The 8,171-nt window shown below is 38.7% G+C and overlaps 1 non-coding gene across 1 annotated transcript; it reads right to left on the minus strand.

The window, feature by feature from the left end:
* Nucleotides 1-7,726: 7,726 nt before the first annotated feature.
* Nucleotides 7,727-7,833, minus strand: LOC141669190 (small nucleolar RNA R71). Its single transcript, XR_012553481.1, has one exon. It is a non-coding gene; the product is annotated as a small nucleolar RNA R71 (small nucleolar RNA).
* Nucleotides 7,834-8,171: the final 338 nt, after the last annotated feature.

An 8,171-nucleotide genomic window follows, 5' to 3' on the forward strand; every position in this document is an offset into this window, starting at 1 on the left:
ATAGATCTGCAGCTGTAAAGTCCATGAACTGTGGTGCATTGACTTCCTCTTTTGACTCACCAACCAGGAGTACACTTGTACACATCTTACTAGAGTCCAATTCCAAGTGTAATATGCAGCAGGTGCCTGATATGTCGTAATATTCTCAAGTCTCGTCACTGGTGCTATATGTTAGATACTACTTCCTGATAATAACCTAGCACAATATACAAATTTACAATGATAACATTCTCAGCTTGCAAACAGCCATATCCCTCAGATAAACCTTTGATGTTATCTCCAAAGGTAACCAGGGGGCCAGCTTTCTCAACCACATTTGATAGCAAGGCTCTATCTCCGGTCATATGTCTTGATGATCCACTGTCAAGAATCCACACTACCGGTTACACCTGTTTAATGCCCTGCACTACAAATGGATTAGACCTTCTTCGGAACCCAAATTTGGTTGGGCCCAGCATACTTGTAGAATTGTCCTTTGTCAGGCAAAACAACATTTTTAATTTTAATGGTCTCAGCTTTCTCACTGAATGAACATTTGACGTTATAAATAGCCTTAACAAATTTTTGTTTAGGCTTAGGCACAAATGTCTCCTTTCTAGCCTTAGAAGGACTAGCAGTCTTAGACCTATCATTCTTCTTGTTATTCACATGCTGACGAGGAGTAGTCTTAACATTAGAAACATGCTTACCATTAAAATAAGCATACATCATATCAAAAGCACAAGACATACAATTAGAAACACCACATGCTTTATGAGAGTGATTAACAGCAGGCAATTTATGCATGGTAGTCATGGCATTTTTGTTTTCCAACTCATGTGTGTCTGAGTTAGTCTCAGTTGCTTTCACAACTTTGACTGGAACTTTCGACACACTCGACTTGGAAACAACCTTCTCATTAGCAAGATCTTCAGCACGCATTTTTTCTTGAATAACAGAAGAGGTCGCATCAAATGGTTCAGCAATTGATGGTTTATAGAGGGGTTCATCAACACCCTTAAGCACATGTGGTACTTCCCTCCCTTTAGCACAGACATGAGGAGGGGAGTTTATGCCTAATTCTCCAATAGCAATATTGTAATCATAACCTATTCCAGATGTTTGGTTAACAGATTGCTTACTGTAGAACTCTTTAGCCTTCGAACAAGAATTGAAGTAGGCTCTAACCTTAGTCTCAAGACCGGTGATCTTGTCTTTGAGAATAGTTTCGAGTTTTCTATAACAGTCAACTCTATTCTCTAGAAAAGATACTTGTTCTTTTAATTTGTCTTGATTAATAAGCACAAGTCTTAATTCATTGACCTCTTTCTCAAGGTCTTTGATCTGTAAACTTAACAGTTCATTATCACGACGTGCATTATCTATGTTACCTCCTAGATGATAAACCAATTCAGCATCAGTATATTTTATCTCTTTTCTTGACGATGAAGCTTTTCCATCAATAGCCATAAGAGCAAGATTCCCTTCTTCTTCATCTTCACTATCAGTATCATCCCAGCTTCTTCCCTTTGCCAGATAAGCCTTTTCAGAGTTACTCTTCTGATTTGAATCATAAGAGTTCTTCCTTACTTGCTTTGGCTTCCTACATTCTGTGGCAAAGTGTCCCAACTCATTGCAGTTATAGCATCTGATGGTGCTCCGATCAACCATCCCTGTTTTTTATCCACCACTGCTGGTGTTAGAGGATGAAGATCCACCTTTCTGGAATTTGTTGTCGTTGGACTTGTACTTAAGCTTGGGATTCCTCTTGAATCTGACATTGGAGAATCTTTTGACAATTTGGGCCATTGACTCATCTTCCAATTGCTCCAGCTCTTCCAAGGAATAAAAATCATCACTTGATTGATTTGTAGTAGGAGGATCATATTCTGCTACTAACACATTTTCCTCAACCTTGGAAAACTGTACCATTCTCTCCAACTGTTGAGATTGTTGTTGTTGTTGACCTTCAGCTACAAGAGCAGTAGATGTACACTACACCACACCATTGTTGTTTGTAACTACGGATCCTATTGTACGGGAGAGGTGGTAAACACAAGGTGATTTTCTAGTAAGGGAAGAAGCTGTTAGGGGAGTACCATTGGTTTTTATCTGCGGATCCTATTGTACGGGAGAGGTGGTAAACGAAGGTGATCTTCTTTAATCAGTTGATTCTCATAGGGGGAGAAGCAAGAGAGATATGTGCTTCTCAAGAGGAAATGTGGTTGTACAAAAGAAGATGAAACTACTTGAAGATATGTTCAGTCTAGAGGAACATCTATTTGGAATCTGGAAAAGGTTAAATGTTATCCAGAATTTTTCTGCTATTTACTTTGCATTTCTGTTTATATCTTTTTCTTATTTGTTAGTTGAGTTATCCTCTAGCTATTTGTGTGTTATTGTCTAACAAACAAATAGGCGTAGATTGTAAGGCATATGTCATAGCCTATTTGTTTATTCGAGGATTTAACTCAACTCAAATAAGAATGTAACAAGTAAATAGTGGATCTACCGTCAAAGAGATCTCATAAAGTAACATCTGTCAAAGGATTCAGAAACAAGGTTCATCTACAGACTTAAGGAATTAATTCACTGGAAGAAGCTCAAGAAATTGATCAAGCCTCAGTGATACAAATCAAGATTGTGGATTTAATCAAGTGACAGAGATCTCGTCAGGGTATCAGAGAATTATAAGGATTTAATCTGAAGAAAATCAAGTTGTCAAAGTCAAGACATGGAGAAACATCACGGAAGTTAGTCACTCATGAACCAGACAGTACATCGAGTGTCAACATTGAAGTGGTGGAATTGATTCATAATTTTCAGTAATTTTCAGAAGATTTGTAGAAGAATGGTTGCTGCTCAAGATTAGTATTAATTCTCTATTAATTAATTAAGTCATATAATTTAATTAAGAAAATAAATTATATCTGCAAAGATTAATTTATTGATTAATTGAATTAATTGATTAATTAATTCTGAATTAATATTAAGGATTTTCAGAATTTTAATTGGATTAAAATCTGTTTTAAATTCAACAAGACAACTGTTTGTATTAGTATGACAATCGGTATGACAATCAATAGTCATACCGAAAGTCATGCTAGTACAAATAATTGTCTTGCCGAAAGTTACACTGGGAGGAGATAGTCTTGCTAGTTCATTTTGATAGTCATACTGAAAGTCTCTCCAGTTCAAAGGATAGTCTTGCTAGCTATTGGGATTGTCTTGCTAGTTCAAAAGGATAGTCTCACCGAATGTCCTACCAGCTAAAAGGATTGTCATGCCAGCTCTATTCAAGTCTGTTGATTAGTTAAAAAGGAAAGCAGCTGAACAAAAGAAAAACAATCAACACAGAACACAACTGAAGAACAAAGCAGCCGCCTCTGAAACATTATATCTTCTCTGCTAAATTCAAGATCAAATTTCTAGTTTGTAAAGTTAAATCCAATCAACTAGAAATCATTCTCTTGTTCTTGTGTAACAATCTAGCGGATCAAAATCCCTAGAACTTAATCTCAAATCGCGTTTAGCATTTGATTCTAATTATTGCAAAAATAGAAAAAGTTCATGTCGAATTTATTCTAAATTTGTGATAATTAATTTGAGATTAATTCCTTGTAATCGATACAGTTGTTGTAACACCTTTCAAGTTTAATAATATTTTTATTTAACTTGAATTTTGTTTCACATTTTTATTCCGCATTTAATTCGATTATTCGGTACTGTTTGTATTCAACCCCCCCCCCCCCTTCTACAAACACATTGGGACCTAACAGACTTAATATTCCTCTATACGACATCACTACACTCAAATCAACATCACAAATCAATCAGAAAAGTAACCTAAGGGATCATGATATAATGCCAATGCAACTATATGTAACATATTATCATGATAACAAATACGCAAAACAAAAACAAAAACAACTAACTACATGATAAATATGTCAACTATATGAACTAAACTATCATGAATATACATCTAAATGGACTCACACACAAATATTCCTTAACTACCACCCCCAAACTTAAAAATTTCACTATCCTCGGTGAAGGTAATAGCAAAAAATCAAGGCATGCCTACTCGGAATCAGAATGGTCATCACCCTCCGCGGGTGGAGTGTCAGGAGGCGGGTTCACAGAATCCTCTCCAAAAACTGGCCACTGTATGTCAACCCCTGTGGCTCTAAAAGCTGTACCCAATGCCTGAGTAAGATCATGCGCAAACCTGCTCTGGATGTCATACATCGCATCTATCATCCTCGTTAAACGCCTATACTGCGCCGAGCCTAAACCAGCACTATCCACTGCCTCTTGTTGTTGCTGCTGCGAAGAACCGGCCTCACCCATCTGATGTCTCCACGCTACTCTGCGTGCCTGAGTCGAACCACCAGCATATGTCTGATCGGCTGGATGGCCCTCCGACAAATGATCATAGGTGTACCCAAGTCCCTTCTCGTCATCCTTCCCACCAAACCACTCATGCATCACTGTGATCGTAGAACTATCGAGGGGGGCGATCAGTAACTGAAGTTGCTCGTGTACGGGTCAATGAACTTACACCGCAACACAAAGCTTGGTCACAATCGAGGCATAAGGGATAGATCCCATAGTGCTTCCACGCAAAAACCTCAAAATACCCTGATAAATAATGGAACCGAGATCTACATAATCTCCCTGCAAAATCCCCCATATAACTTTGAAAGATCCACAGTTACATCATGCACATGAGAAGATGGCATGATATTCGCACAAATAAAAGCATTACACGCACGAGTAAACCTATTCATACATGAGGCAGGGAAATTGAGATACTTATTTGATCCCCTCTTGAACTTCCAATGTATATTCGGGACACACAGCGTATCCACAATCAAATCCAAGTCAAAGTCCTCCCCGGTCTTATTAATCCACTCCTCCTGAGTAGGTTGTCTCTCCGGTTGGTTGATAACCCTGCGAATAGCCTCCGGGCTGTAGTCCACTGTCAACCCACGCACCACCGAAAACCCATTCTTAACAGTTTTCGTATTCATATAGAACTCGCGAACAATACTCATAGGCACAGCCGTGGGTGCCTTATAAAACGAAACCCATCCCATCTCCAAGATCATCTCAAGAAACTTGCCATCCTTACCCGAAGGTAGAAAACCCCTCTCTTTCTCTATCTGCTTAGTCAATAACTTTGTGTACTCCGCTTCAGCCTCCGGAGTAACAAATCAAGGCCTCGTACCCCCAACACTTGAATAATCGGTAGTGGCAGGGTTAGAGCTGCTGCTAACTTGAGTGCGTGCTCTCTTTGGTGCCATTCGATTTGATAAAGTGAGTTAAGAAGGTGTATAGAAGATTTAGGGTTTGAGAATATGTAAAGTGATGGAGGTGATTGTATGGAGGTGTATGTATATATAGAATTAGAATTAGGATTAGAATATAAGTGGGATATGATTATGGGTTTAGTGGGGATAATGGGGGGTTTCAGGAGTATAATTCGGGTATGAAGGGAGTGTATAACTAATGTGTGTATTTTTTTTTCTGATTTTCGGGTTTTTCTATTTTTTTTCTTCATGGGGGTCAGCACGGGCACCCCGCCTAGGAGCACGGGCGCACAGTGTTTCTGGAGTTCCAGCGCGGCCGATCCGCATCCCAGAACGGGTGTTAAGTGGCATTTATGTCCACTTAGAACATCCTATAAAAGCTTGGACTGGTGTTTTGTACTCAAGTTATCTGTGTTTTTGATTTATTTTGTAGTGTGTTTGCATTTCAGGCATAGTTGGAGAAATCAGGAGGTTTAGCATTGCAATGATGCTAAAATGGTGTTAAGAAGGTGTCTTGAATAAAAGCTCGTGGATCGCCATCTCAACCCAGCAAGAAAAGCAAGCAGAAGAATTTTTCCCAAAAGGTCAGCGCGCCCGCCCTGTAGAAGCGCGCGCCCACGCCGGATGTCAGAGTTGCAGCGCGCCCGCGCTGGTGAAGCGAGCAGTCGTGCCAGGTCGGGATTTCATAATCATGTTTCAAGTACAAGAGTGATTTTCTGGATTTCTCTTCTGATTGGGGCTGCTATATAAAGACAACTTAAAGACGTTACTCATAACGGAGCTTAAGGAGAAGACATCGTGAAGACCTAGGAGCACAAATACAACCAAGGCGAAGAGGATCTAGTTTTTCTTGTGATTCTTTGTTTTAAGTTGTAATCTTAGATGCTAGTTTTCTTGTTTGTTGAACCTATACTCTTATTTAACGTACTTTGATTATTATTCGTATTTATAAAAACTTAGTTTATTATACCATGCTTTCATCGGAACCCACGGTGATCATGAGTTCGGTTATGGGCTAATCGTTATCGTGGGGTTCTAGCGGATTTACTTATAAATTTCAATAGTTAATATATTTTGATACCTTAGTGTGTGGTGATTGTATGATATCCTAGTACTGGTTGTGCTTATTCGTCTTGTGAGTGTCACGATCTTATAAGATAGCGTGTTAATCTCTATTGAAGCGAAAATGAAAATAGGGATTTAGAACTTGCCATGCTAGTATAGGTTCAAGTATTTGATATGCATGATTTGTACGTAATTTTAACCATCTTACTTGCCCTATGTAATCATGACAGATAACTTGCACATTAAATCATTATGTTTTCAAATTCTATAGACATATAGGGTCTCAATATAATTGGTGTTTATTCAGCTTCTATCTCTTTTGTGGATGTCTGGTAGTAGAGTATTCGTACAACGAAAGTTGGTGTTTACTAGTTTCGTGTGATCTGATTAGTGTCATCACCATTGCATGCTAAGGTTAAGAACAAAAAGGCTATTAAATGAAGTAGTAATAAAGTTAGAATACCATTGTTTATGTTATATAAGTAAATCAACCTTTTTAATCTCTTAGTTAATATTCTTTAGCATAATCTTTTAGTTAATCGTAGTTATAAACTATCTCAAATTGTTACTCGTCTTAGCATTGAACGATAACCATAACATTGTTGCACAAGCGCATAAATTGAACTTAACTTAAACCAGTCTCTGTGAGAATGAACTAGAATTAATTCTAAATTACTTGCAATCGCGTAAACTTGCGTGAATATTAGCGCGTGTTTTCGTCCTAACAAGTTTTTGGCGCCGCTGCCGGGGACTCGGTGTTAATTTTTAGTTTATGTGCTTGACATTAGTGTTCTTAAAGTTCATTGACTTGGATATTCTACTTACTTGTTTGCTTGTTGCTTTTTCAGGTACTCTAGAGAGAGTTTATGTTAACGCGTTCTCGATCTCGAAAGAGAACATTGGATAAAGCGGAGGAAGAAGTTTTAGTAAAGGAAGAAGTTCTTGTTGAGGAGAAAGTTGAAGAAGCTCTTATTGCGATGGGAGAATTGGAAGTGAATACGAAGGCTTTAATGGTTTACTCTCAACTGAAGATTAATGATATTCAGTCTAGCATTGTCCGACCAGCCATTGCGGCTAACACTTTTGAAATCAAAGCTAGCACGATTTAGATGGTGCAGAACTCTGTTCAGTTTGGGGGTTCTCCGACAGAAGATCCCAACATTCACATTAGGGATTTCATCGAGACCTATGACACTTTCAAATTTAATAATGTGTCTGAAGATACTATTAAGCTAAGGCTTTTCCCATTATCTCTGCGGGATAAAGCTAAGTGTTGGTTGTATTTTCTACCTCTAGGCTCTATTACCAAATGGGAAGATCTTGCTCAAAAGTTCCTTACTAAGTTATTTCCTATGGCGAAGACAGCTGCAATCAGGAATGTTCTTACTCAATTTATGCAACAGTCTCGAGAGTCTTTGTGTGAGGCTTGGGAGCGATATAGGGAGATGCTTCGAAAGTGTCCTCACCATGGGATGCCTGACTGGATGATCATTAACTATTTCTACAATGGGTTGGGTGCAACTTCTAGACCTATGTTTGATGCAGCATCAGGTGGAGCCTTGTGGGCTAAAAGCTACGATGAAGCTTATGAGTTGATTGAATTGATGGTTGCTAATGAATATCATAACCCAACTCAGAGACTACCTCGGGGTAAGGTAGCAGGAATTCTGAAGGTAGATGCAGCTACTGCTATAGCTGCTCAGCTTAAGGCTTTGACGATGAAGGTGGATTATTTGGCTAATTATGGAGTTAATCAGATCACTGGTGTCTGTGAGCTTTGTGTTGGTGCCCATGAGACAGAGCAGTGTGCTA

Source organism: Apium graveolens, chromosome 6 (assembly GCF_009905375.1).
Source record: "Apium graveolens cultivar Ventura chromosome 6, ASM990537v1, whole genome shotgun sequence".
NCBI classification, from domain to species: Eukaryota; Viridiplantae; Streptophyta; class Magnoliopsida; order Apiales; family Apiaceae; genus Apium; species Apium graveolens.